This window comes from Natator depressus, chromosome 7 (assembly GCF_965152275.1).
Source record: "Natator depressus isolate rNatDep1 chromosome 7, rNatDep2.hap1, whole genome shotgun sequence".
Lineage (NCBI taxonomy): Eukaryota > Metazoa > Chordata > Testudines > Cheloniidae > Natator > Natator depressus.
Genome location: NC_134240.1, coordinates 54,702,276 through 54,714,397, shown reverse-complemented (window position 1 = coordinate 54,714,397; position 12,122 = coordinate 54,702,276). Strand labels below are relative to the sequence as shown.

The 12,122-nt window shown below is 49.1% G+C and overlaps 1 long non-coding RNA gene across 1 annotated transcript in view; it reads left to right on the top strand.

The window, feature by feature from the left end:
• Positions 1–1,124: 1,124 nt before the first annotated feature.
• LOC141991563 (uncharacterized) overlaps positions 1,125–12,122 on the top strand; it is a 45,277-nt gene continuing 34,279 nt past the window's right edge. Inside the window, exon 1 of the long non-coding RNA XR_012640387.1 lies at positions 1,125–1,324. This is a non-coding gene — a long non-coding RNA (uncharacterized LOC141991563). The remainder of the gene's footprint in view (positions 1,325–12,122) is intronic.

Sequence of the window (12,122 nt, the reverse complement as noted above, 5' to 3'; positions counted from 1 at the left end):
TTGGCACAAAGCATCAGAAAGGGCAGGAGAGGCCACGGGAGGGCAAACAATGAGAGTAATAGCCAAGTTCCCAGTGCTTGAAATTAGCAAAGGGGAGGGGAGCAAAGAGGGCTGGAAAGTGCCACTCATAAACCCTCTAGACAAACATCCCGCCCCCAACACTTCCTGCTTGGATGGTGAGGCTGGAATGCTCTCCTCCTCCCCCACTCTCCCAAGCCAGACCTGACGGAGCCCATCCAGGGAAGGGAAAGGCTGCCCTCGCCAACTGGACCCACACATGCTGCTCTGAGTATGTTTAGGAGTGGAGACAGCGTTCTGTGGCTGTGGGGAGGGATGACTGTTTCAAAGACACAAGGCTGCCGATGCCACTGGCTCCCCCCTCACTGCTCATCTCCGCTTCATGTCCACCCAGATCCTTGTTGATGTGACCGTCATTGGGCAGTGGACAAGGAGAGGACTATATGGAACATGGGGGGACAGCATGCCGCGTCAAGAATGGAAGAAAGGCAAGGGGCAGCCAGGCCACCAGCCTAGCAGCTCAATTCCAGGCCAGAGTGCTGGTGAAACGGCCACAGAAACAGTGAAGCTTTGACCAGTGCAATACAAAAGTGGTCTGCTAGTGCACCTCACCCCTGGCCTACAGGGGCCCGCCTCTCAGAGAGATTGGGGAACTTGGTCTCTAGGTCCTGTTCAGTCCGTGGTCTTGTTACCCCAATATTTGCCTTTCTTGTGTGTAGCCAGAACTTGACAGTACTGCAGTCAGACATTTTGTATGTTCAGCCACTGTCAGCTGAAAACCAAATACCACCTAATGAGGAATATAATCTTAGGCCTTTGTGAGGCAAGGTCACAGAGCTGCATACTTGCAGTTTGCTAATCAGAATGGGCGGATGGGACAGAAAGTTATCAAAGAGAGTGAGTGAATAGCAACCTTGATTTTAGCTGCCCCAACATATTTTTGTTATGGCTAGAAATACTAGACATGTTTTGAGGTGAGTAGTTGAAATCAGGAGAATTGGTGACCCAGTAGAGGTTATTATATCGACCACTAGGAGGCACTGTAGCTTATGTGCTTTGTTAGAGTTAGCTATAAAATATTAGCTAAAAGTAAATACCTCGGAGCAGTCCGAGGGAGCTTTTCTTGGGCAAGGAGCTGATATTGATCTAGATAATGCTTGGTTGTACCATAAGTGCAGGGGACTGGACTAGATGACCTTGTGAGGTCCCTTCTAGTCCTACACTTCTGTGATTCTATGACATCTAAACTCCCCATCAGCGGACCGGAAAGAGGGCCCCTGGTGATCTCTCAAAACCATCTTAGACTGTGAGTAACTATATCTGGGATGTCCTAAACCTATTGCATGTGTGTGTGCGCTTAAAATCTAATAAATAGTAGTTTTAGATAAGAGCACGCTTATATCAATCATTTATCAGACAGATGAGCTGTGCCCTCTATTGATTTATTCCTGATACCGCGTGGAGAGAAACAGTTAAGTTACCACTTCTCTGGGTTCTAGAAACCCTCGGTAACAGCCTCTCCTCTAAGGCTGCCTCTGTTATGGCTATTTGTATGATAAAAGCACTAAGGCCAGGCCCCCGCATGCTAGGCACTGTACAGTCACACAGGAAGAGTCACACTGACCTATGGCTGGATTTGACCGGGGACGTAGAGGTGAAAAGCTCTATGTCCCATCAGCAGTCTGCTGAACACAGCTCTTAATCACAGAGGTGTCCCAGGGTAAATTGGGGAGACACGCTTTTGATCCATCTCCATGCGCCATGAAGTCTCCTTACCTTTCGTGTTTGTTTCCCTGGAGTGAGTAAATTCTTTGCAACCATCAGTTCCCAAGGAAGACGTTGATTTCTTCCTACCATATCCTTGATAAACAAGGATGCTTGTATTATTGCTTATTATTTCAGTGCACACAATGTACAGTTAACTTTGAAGCATGAATGTATTATTTATCCTTTGCTTCTGGCTAAATCTCTCTAAGGAGTGGGTAGGTACCACAGTCTCTGGGGACATTGTTCCCTGTTTAATGTTCGAACAACAATGTGCTAGTCTCTTTGTATTGCAAAAGTGCAGAGAGGCCCCAGCTGAGATCAGGGTCCCCTTAAGGGCTGTACATAGGCAGAGTGTCAGTCATTGCCCCAGATTGCTCAGGGTCTAAACAGAGGAGATGACAGAGGGTGAAATGGGGAAAAGGAAGGATTTTTTCCCTCATTTTATAGACTGGGATGAGGCAGAGAGCTTAGCTGACTTGCCAAAGATGGCACAGAGTCAGGGATTGAATCCAGAGCTCCTGGGTTCCAAGCCAGTGCTTTGACCACCAGCCCTTGCTTCCTTTACAAAGATCAAAAAATGCTGAGTGATGCAGAAGTGAGTGGAATGCGATTGGGGAGATCTGAACCTCCTCGGGGCCCTCCCAACTTCGCTAGTATCCAAGAACCCAAAGGTCTGCTGGACAGAGTGGGAGTTGCTCCCAAGAAGCTAAACAAAGATGTTGAGGCCTGGTCTACACTTAAAACTAAGGTCAACTAAGCTATATCGCTAAGGGCTGTGAAAATTTCACACCCTGCAACACAGTGAAGTCAATATAACCCCCACTGTAGACACAGCTAGGTCAACAGAAGAATTCTTCCATTGACCTGGCTACCACCTTTCGGAGAGGTGGAAAAACTATATCAATGAAAAAAAACCCCTCCGTTGATGTAGGAAGCATCTACACTACAAATGCAGCTCTGTAGCTATGCCACTGTAGTGAAGACGTACCCTGAGGTGACTGGGTTGAGAATGCTCCTTTAATTCAATTGAACACTGGGGAGTAATGCAGGGAGTCAACATGGAGGCTGAATTCTTTGTTTCTTCCAGGCTTTTTTTCCAGGTCAGGAGTGGGGGATTCATGAGTGGCTCAGTAGAGAAGAAAGCTCTGGTGGGAGTAGGCATGGAGATGGAAGTTCCTCTCCCACTTCAAGAGAGGGTGTCCTTTTCAGGCCAGGCTTTGGGGCAACGGGTCTGGGGAATTCATGATGGTGTCAGGCAACTTAGCACAGCTCTGACTGGGGCTTTCTGGATGCTGTCCATGTATTTATCTCTCAGGTCATTGTGCTAACAGTGCGGGGAGCCTGAGGACTGACTTAATTACAGCAACCCAATCTCTCACATCTCCACCGTCCATTGAAACTCGAACCCACCTTCATGTGCTCCCTATTTCACAGAGAGCCTCCTATCAGGCATCTAAACAAACAAGTGGGTAAGACAGAAAGGAGCTTGTTTCCCAGGGCTGTGTCTGCGAGGGAGGAGTGGCAATTAATGCAGGAGGGACCGAGGTGAAACCCAACATCAAAGGCAAGAGGCTGTCAGCACATTTAACTTTAGAGAAACTCTTCTCCTAATAAAAAAGGAATGACCTCGTTACTGCGGACACTAACAGTTCCCAGGGGAACCCCAGAAGGCTGCTGCCTGCACTTTTAATATTCGCTTTACAAACAAATGGCAAACCTTGGAATTATTTCGGTGTTGTTCTTGGCAAGTCGTTACAATGTTGTGTCCTTATAAAAAATCATTGAAGAATTTATGTAGTGTGAGTTTACTTTTCATCGGCCTCTTTTCCTTCCTATCAGTCTCTCTTGTGCTCCTGGAGTCTGAGTCATTGTCAGAAGGAATGGCAAACATGGAGGAAGGGGCATTCGCTGCTACTACAGTCCAGCAGGAGGCGCTGTATGAAATAGTGTACAGGCACAGGCTGTAGGAGAGCTCCCTGCTCCTGCAGTCCCAGCTGGAGGCGCTGTATGGACTGGTTTTGTAGCACAGGGTCAGTGGATTCATAGCTATTTTAGTCCCAGCTTCTCCAGGCAGGAACTACTGTAGCAGTGATGTCAGAAATGCTAGCTGTGACTCAATTTGCAGATACACCAGTCCTATATGAAAGCCAAAGGGAGAGAGAGGGTAGGCAGAGGGAGGGGGAGAAGGTTGCTGTTAATAGAAAGAGGACCTGAAAAGTAGGAGCACAGAATGATTCTATACAGTCAGCTAAATAACTCTAAATTATACTAGCCTTCTCTTCTCACCAATTAAACCTTTTCCCCAAATTACCATATTTTGAGTCACACAGAAGTCTTCTGGCATGCTTTCTTGGTGTTAAATTCTCGGTGTGATACACAGGAGTTACAGACAACAGTTTTGTTTCTTGTTGGCAGTATATGCATTGCACTGAAAGTATACCCTCTGGTCACATATCTTGAGCACTTGGACAATGACCCACAAACTTGCATGCACTTTCCCAGCATGCATGGATGAACAAATGTGGGCACACTCAGACACATATATGCACACACCGCAACACTCCGGTTCACACAGGCACATGGAAACACATTTGCATATCTATATACACAACACCTAGCTGCCTACCTGTGCTGATTTGCATGTGCACACAGCCAGATGTATGTACCTCCATGCATACATATGAGTACATACATCCTCGATCACACAGGGTACTACACAGTACATGCATGCTGCCCACTACTGTACACATGCCACATGGCGGAATCAGAGATGCTGAAGCGTGGATCAAGCCAATGTGGAGGTCTTCCTAGGTGGTGCCATGACAGGGCTTTCAACTAAGAGACTGAAATCCTGCGTTCTATTCCCAATGCTGTTGTTAACTTGCTGTGTGACTGTATACAAGCCACTTAACTTATCTGTTTCAGAGTAGCAGCCATGTTAGTCTGTATTCGCAAAAAGAAAAGGAGTACTTGTGGCACCTTAGAGACTAACCAGTTTATTTGAGCATAAGCTTTCGTGAGCTATAGCTCACGAAAGCTTATGCTCAAATAAATTGGTTAGTCTCTAAGGTGCCACAAGTACTCCTTTTCTTTTAACTTATCTGTGCCTCACTTTCCCTTCTATAAAAGGATGATAACGCTCCTCTGCCTTGGGATGAAAAATTCTGTACTTTTTTCACATATGTTATTATATACTCAGCCTCTCTTCACCTCCGGATTGGGCCAAGGGAGCCCAAGGCTTTTGACTTTTAGTTTGAGGGCTCAGTCTACGGCCCATCTATTTCCTTGGGCTCTGGCACGTGAGGCTGGGGTGGGAGAGAGGAGGAGATGGGGGTTCAGACTGGGCCAGGCCAGGTGTATGGTTTACAGCTGGGCTGAGTCTGTTGGATTTCTGATGGTGTGTTCAGATGATGATGGTGGACACATTTTAGACATTCTAAATGAAATAAATAGCTGCCAGGAGTGAGGACTGGCAGACGGCCACACTCAAGTGTATGAAACTGGAGCCCCAGCTGTGAGCTGGGCTTTGCATCAGTGAGCTAGGCAGGAGAGATGGGCCAAAGGGAGCCTTTTCATTCCCCGACCCTCCTCCTGATACATAACAGAGCAGGATCTTCCACTCCGAAGGATCTTCCACTCTGAAGTGCGTGCCATCTGGGTCAGGTCTAAGGTCTGATCAAGCCCCCAACCAACTAGCACCCAGGATGCGACCAAAGAATCATAGAATCATAGAATATCAGGGTTGGAAGGGACCTCAGGAGGTCATCTAGTCCAACCCCCTGCTCAAAGCAGGACCAATCCCCAATTAAATCATCCCAGCCAGGGCTTTGTCAAGCCTGACCTTAAAAACTTCTAAGGAAGGAGATTCTACCACCTCCCTAGGTAACGCATTCCAGTGTTTCACCACCCTCCAAGTGAAAATTTTTTTCCTAATATCCAACCTAAACCTCCCCCACTGCAACTTGAGACCATTACTCCTTGTCCTGTCCTCTTCTACCACTGAGAATAGTCTAGAACCATCCCCTCTGGAACCACCTCTCAGGTAGTTGAAAACAGCTATCAAATCCCCCCTCATTCTTCTCTTCTGCAGACTAAACAGTCCCAGTTCCCTCAGCCTCTCCTCATAAGTCATGTGTTCCAGACCTCTAATCATTTTTGTTGCCCTTCGCTGGACTCTCTCCAATTTATCCACATCCTTCTTGTAGTGTGGGGCCCAAAACTGGACACAGTACTCCAGATGAGGCCTCACCAATGTCGAATAGAGGGGAATGATCACGTCCCTCGATCTGCTCGCTATGCCCCTACTTATACATCCCAAAATGCCATTGGCCTTCTTGGCAACAAGGGCACACTGCTGACTCATATCCAGCTTCTCGTCCACTGTCACCCCTAGGTCCTTTTCCGCAGAACTGCTGCCTAGCCATTCGGTCCCTAGTCTGTAGCGGTGCATTGGGTTCTTCCGTCCTAAGTGCAGGACCCTGCACTTATCCTTATTGAACCTCATCAGATTTCTTTTGGCCCAATCCTCCAATTTGTCTAGGTCCCTCTGTATCCTATCCCTGCCCTCCAGCATATCTACCACTCCTCCTAGTTTAGTATCGTCCGCAAATTTGCTGAGAGTGCAATCCACACCATCCTCCAGATCATTTATGAAGATATTGAACAAAACCGGCCCCAGGACCGACCCCTGCGGCACTCCACTTGACACCGGCTGCCAGCTAGACATGGAGCCATTGATCACTACCCGTTGAGCCCGACAATCTAGCCAACTTTCTACCCACCTTATAGTGCATTCATCCAGCCCATACTTCTTTAACTTGCTGACAAGAATACTGTGGGAGACCGTGTCAAAAGCTTTGCTAAAGTCAAGAAACAATACATCCACTGCTTTCCCTTCATCCACAGAACCAGTAATCTCATCATAGAAGGCGATTAGATTAGTCAGGCATGACCTTCCCTTGGTGAATCCATGCTGACTGTTCCTGATCACTTTCATCTCATGTAAGTGCTTCAGGATTGATTCCTTGAGGACCTGCTCCATGATTTTTCCGGGGACTGAGGTGAGGCTGACTGGCCTGTAGTTCCCAGGATCCTCCTTCTTCCCTTTTTTAAAGATTGGCACTACATTAGCCTTTTTCCAGTCATCTGGGACTTCCCCCGTTCGCCACGAGTTTTCAAAGATAATGGCCAATGGCTCTGCAATCACAGCCACCAATTCCTTTAGCACTCTCGGATGCAACGTGTCTGGCCCCATGGACTTGTGCACGTCCAGCTTTTCTAAATAGTCCCTAAACACCTCTTTCCCCACAGAGGACTGGCCATCTACTCCCCATGCTGTGATGCCCAGTGCAGCAGTCTGGGAGCTGACCTTGTTAGTGAAGACAGAGGCAAAAAAAGCATTGAGTACATTAGCTTTTTCCACATCCTCTGTCACTAGGTTGCCTCCCTCATTCAGTAAGGGGCCCACACTTTCCTTGGCTTTCTTCTTGTTGCCAACATACCTGAAGAAACCCTTCTTGTTACTCTTGACATCTCTTGCTAGCTGCAGCTCCAGGTGCGATTTGGCCCTCCTTATATCTTTCCTACATGCCCGAGCAATATTTTTATACTCTTCCCTGGTCATATGTCCAACCTTCCACTTCTTGTAAGCTTCTTTTTTATGTTTAAGATCCGCTAGGATTTCACCATTAAGCCAAGCTGGTCGCTTGCCATGTTTACTATTCTTTCGACTCATCGGGATGGTTTGTCCCTGTAACCTCAACAGGGATTCCTTGAAATACAGCCAGCTCTCCTGGACTCCCTTCCCCTTCATGATAGTCCCCCAGGGGATCCTACCCATCCGTTCCCTGAGGGAGTCGAAGTCTGCTTTCCTGAAGTCCAGGGTCCGTATCCTGCTGCTTACCTTTCTTCCCTGCGTCAGGATCCTGAACTCAACCAACTCATGGTCACTGCCTCCCAGATTCCCATCCACTTTTGCTTCCCCCACTAATTCTACCCGGTTTGTGAGCAGCAGGTCAAGAAAAGCGCCCCCCCTAGTTGGCTCCCCTAGCACTTGCGCCAGAAAATTGTCCCCTACGCTTTCCAAAAACTTCCTGGATTGTCTGTGCACTGCTGTATTGCTCTCCCAGCACATATCAGGAAAATTAAAGTCACCCATGAGAACCAGGGCGTGCGATCTAGTAGCTTCTGCGAGTTGCCGGAAGAAAGCCTCATCCACCTCATCCCCCTGGTCCGGTGGTCTATAGCAGACTCCCACCACTACATCACTCCTGTTGCTCACACTTCTAAACTTAATCCAGAGAGACTCAGGTTTTTATGCAGTTTCGTACCGGAGCTCTGAGCAGTCATACTGCTCCCTTACATACAGTGCTACTCCCCCACCTTTTCTGCCCTGCCTGTCCTTCCTGAACAGTTTATAACCATCCATGACAGTACTCCAGTCATGTGAGTTATCCCACCAAGTCTCTGTTATTCCAATCACGTCATAATTCCTTGACATCACCAGGACCTCCAGTTCTCCCTGCTTGGAAGAAGCTGCAAGGAGGACCCAACAACACATCCCTGCTTCCCATACCCAATCCACCATGAGCCATCCTTCCCTGTGCCAGCAGGTTGGCTCCAGTGTTGGATGTGTAACTGGTACCACTTGCCTGTCTCTGCCCCCATCTCCTCTGCATAGTCACATCAGGGCAGTGCTTCACTCACAGACCCTCTGGAGAGCTCACGCTTCGAGCTCATGCCAGAAGCGGGCTGGATGAATGGCTTAGCAATAACGCTGTGTGCTCCCATGCCACCAGCTGGGGGTCAGGCTTTCAGGAGAAGGTGGGTTTTGTCTCATGGCACTAGCACCCCTGCCTGGTGAATCAAGGACTCTCCATGGACTTCAGTGCAGGCATCCCAGCCAGGTGCAGGGACATGATCCACATCATTAAAACAAAAGGAGGAGGAGTAAAGGGTAATCTGGAATTAAAATTAGTCTTCTACACAGGTGCAAAGGAGGCCTTGAGGCTTGGGCCTGGGATTCTGCTTGTTTCCAACTAGCCTAATACAGGCCATGTGGCCAGTAGTGACCTCAGAGGATCCAGAGAAGGGGTTTGCGGTGGCTGAAGAAACCATACACTGGGTTATCTAAAAGCAAACGCCCCTTTATACTAGTGCACTCAGTGTGTCACCAGAGACACTCAGATCATGCCTATCACACATGCCTGGAGAACACAGAACACACACGCAGACTCTCAGCGCAATTCACACACGCAGGAACCAATGTACTATACCTGCCGGCCCATGCACGAAACTCCCAGGCCTGATGGGGAACTCGCAGCCATGCAACAATGGGCCTCATTCTCACTTATGCTAAGACCCCTTTGTGCTCCTCTTGCAAATTTAAGGGGCTTAAAGTGAGAGAAATGGCCTCTGGGGAATCTCTCTGCACAGGGGGAATTCCCTGGCTGGTGGAGAGTGGTGTATATGGGCTCTGCACTGGCCCTGCTGTCAGTCATTGCCATAGAGGGAATGGCACGAGGTATCTGGTGGCAGGAAGGGGCAGGTGGAAGGGAGGGGCGAGGCCAGAGTGTACCGCACTGTGGGGATTCTCAGCCACCTTGGGCCCCCGACGCATTTGGAAATGTCACCCTTGTCCTTGTTTCCCAGAGATCGCAATGACCCGATTGCCATTTTTCACACAATTTCATATTTTTGACAGAAATATTTATCAGCACCATTGCCAACGTTTTTCACTGACTGAAAAATCTGTTTTTCTTTTTGTTTAAAAAAACCCCAAGATCAGCTCATGGGAAATGCTATTTAAAGCTGAGCATGTGCCAAGTGCTGCCCCCTGTTTGGGGAAAGGGTTCATTTTTGAAAAAAGGCCCTTTTTTTTACACCTCCAGTGAAAAACATTTAGCGCCAAACCTCCGTGCCCAGCTGGAACGCTGCATGGTTCCTGGGAGCTGCAGCGCATCTTGTAGGCTTGGACTCAGACGGAGCTAATAAAGTAGGGTCTGATTTTCCATCACTGATTTTGTGGGAGTTTTGGCATTGACTTCAGTAGCAGGTCTGAGCCCTCAGTTAAGGAGTTATATAATGCAGGTACAGAAACAGGCCGTGAGCCTGCAAGTGCAGCCATAGAGGCAGAATCTAGTCCCCACACAGAGCCCATCTGACTTCACTGGAGCCATCCTGCATGCAGAGGGGACTGCCAGCACAGGCACAGCTGTATGCTGTGGTGGTGGGAGCCATGGAAATGCCTAGCTAGATAAGTAGGTACATAGGTGAGTGGCGCTGTCGCTGCATGACCTTGGTTTCTGGGCCTCAGTTTTTCCCATGTGTAAAATGGGGCTTACCTCCCTGGTAAAGTGCTTTGGGATCTCTGGCTGCAGAGTGCTAGATTAGAGCCAGCTGTTATTACAGAGCGACAGATTGGGGCCAATTTCTCTCTCTTGTACCAATGCAAGGTTGGTGTTGGAATGGCGGCTGTTCCATGGGTGTAGTGTAAAGTTGAAGTCTCGTAGCCCTTGCACTGGTGTCCCAGTTCCCAGCCCTGAGCTGGCAGAGCTGGGCTTCGCAATTCAATGTCCCCAATGCCCCCTGCAATCTGGAGGGAGCCAGGTTGTAGTCTAAGAGTTGAAGTGAGACTGAGTGCAGGGTGTGCCTTTTAGCCATTGTTCAGCCATTGAAATGCATGACACCGAATCTGCTGCTGCTCAGCGTGCCAAATAAGCAAAGGTGCCGTTTATCAAGGTGCCTGTACAATGGAGCTGAATATACTCACCTGAGGCTGCTTGTTGAGCTGTTGTGGCACTTTCATTTACTCTGACTGTCTGTCATGGTGTACGTGTGCTGACGCTGATTTACTCCCATTTCAACGCATTATGGAACTTCTAGTGCATGGCAGCAGGGTCCCCATGGCCGGTTAGTGTGTGGCACTCAGGTGTGTTATAGATTTACACACCAGCTTGCTGTGCACCAGCTCTCCATCCAGACAAGCGCTCAGATGCATACTGTGCCTGTGAGCACATAACCATTCTCAAGCGAATTCAGGAGCAGAAGCAGTCCCATGCCGTCAGTCAGACTCTCAGTTGCGATGCGTGAAAATGGGGACGTTGTTTTTGCCAACCCTCACTCCCAAATATTCACAGTTCGTCATGGGCCAACCTGCAGCCCAGAATGTTGCTTTACATGCACCATCAGTCCTTGCCTCAATGAGCTTCCACACTAAGAAGGCAAGACAGACAAGGAAGGGAGGGGAGCCAGAAGCACAGTGAGGGTAAATACTACACTAATGGGGCAATATAAGCACTTACGCTAGAGAAGCAGAGCCAGGAACAGAACCCAAGTTCCCGATTCCTAATCAAGTGCACTATCTACTAGGCCATGCTGCCTTTCAAGTGAGAGCCTTCTTCTGTTAGCGTGTGTGTGTGTGTGTACATGCACACTAACACCCAAACCCAGGACTGCACTGCAAAACTAGCCTTTTCCTAGGGGTTCGCTCCCACAACTGATAACTAAGGTTTGCCCGTTGTCCATGGCCGAGCTGAAGCAGTTTAGTGACAGGACAGACATTGGTCTCATGTGTAGGGAGCTTGCACGACCAGGCCCTTTGTTAGAAGGTTGGGGCCTGCAACCCTGCAGTTATCAAGTTACTTCGAAGTCTCGAGACACTTACAGTGTCCCAGTTGCCAGACTGGAGCCTGCAGAATTAGGCCTCACCATTCAGCGGCCCCCATCCCCCACCTCTGTAGTCTGGAGGGAGCCAGGCTGGTGGCCATTGCTGCTGTGCTGTGAGGGGAGGCATAGGAGAGGGTGTGAAGAGGAGAGGGGGAGAAGGGAAGAAGAGGCCATAGGAGGAAATGAGAGCAGCGATGGAGGAAGGGGAGAGGTTGTGCTGGGCCTTGAAGTTGATGCTGAAGAGGCCGTGGCTTGATTTCTGCATTAGGCGGGTGGGGCCCAGAACAGAGCAGCAGGAGACCTGATCCAGCGCTGGCGACAGTCTGAGTCCTCCCAACCTGACGCAGGTGTAATCGGGAAAAGCCTTGAGCATTTCCAGGCTGCAGAGAGTGGCCTCTTTAACCCCATCCCTGGATCAGCGCTCCCCAGCTGGTGCACTGACCCCACCTGCGTTAAACACGTTCCTTGCGACTCCTCTCCCGCTCGGCCCGGTGCCTGCATCCCTCTCCTCATCCCTCTCCCCTGAAGCCCCCTGCTTGTGGGCTCCTTGATATTTTCCAGTCCTTTCCTAATGAGCACTGCAGAATTACAGCTAATTAAGGATGTAAATGATGCTGGAGAGCGAGGGGATGGGAAGGGGGGGTTGCTACTCGCTGTGTGCAACTCTGCAG